Source organism: Oxyura jamaicensis, chromosome 21 (genome assembly GCF_011077185.1).
Source record: "Oxyura jamaicensis isolate SHBP4307 breed ruddy duck chromosome 21, BPBGC_Ojam_1.0, whole genome shotgun sequence".
Classification (NCBI taxonomy): domain Eukaryota; kingdom Metazoa; phylum Chordata; class Aves; order Anseriformes; family Anatidae; genus Oxyura; species Oxyura jamaicensis.
This window is the reverse complement of record NC_048913.1, coordinates 3601053-3601426: the sequence shown is the minus strand read 5'-3', so window position 1 is coordinate 3601426 and position 374 is coordinate 3601053.

Genomic DNA, 374 nt, shown 5'->3' with positions numbered 1-374 from the left:
TTTGGTTTGTTCTGGGTCCATTCATTTTGGGTGGGTTGGGTGCTGTATTTTATTTTATTTTATTTTATTTTATTTTATTTTATTTTATTTTATTTTATTTTATTTTATTTTATAGTTCATTTTGTTTCATTTTATATTTTATTTTTAATATTTAATAGTGTAGTATAGTACAATATAGAATAGTATAGTAATAGTAAAGTATAGAATAGTATAGTATAGCATAGTATCGTATGTCATATTTATCTTATGTATTTAATTTCCTCTTCTCTTCTCTTCTCTTCTCTTCTCTTCTCTTCTCTTCTCTTCTCTTCTCTTCTCTTCTCTTCTCTTCCCTTCCCTTCCCTTCCCTTCCCTTCCCTTCCCTTCCCTTCCCT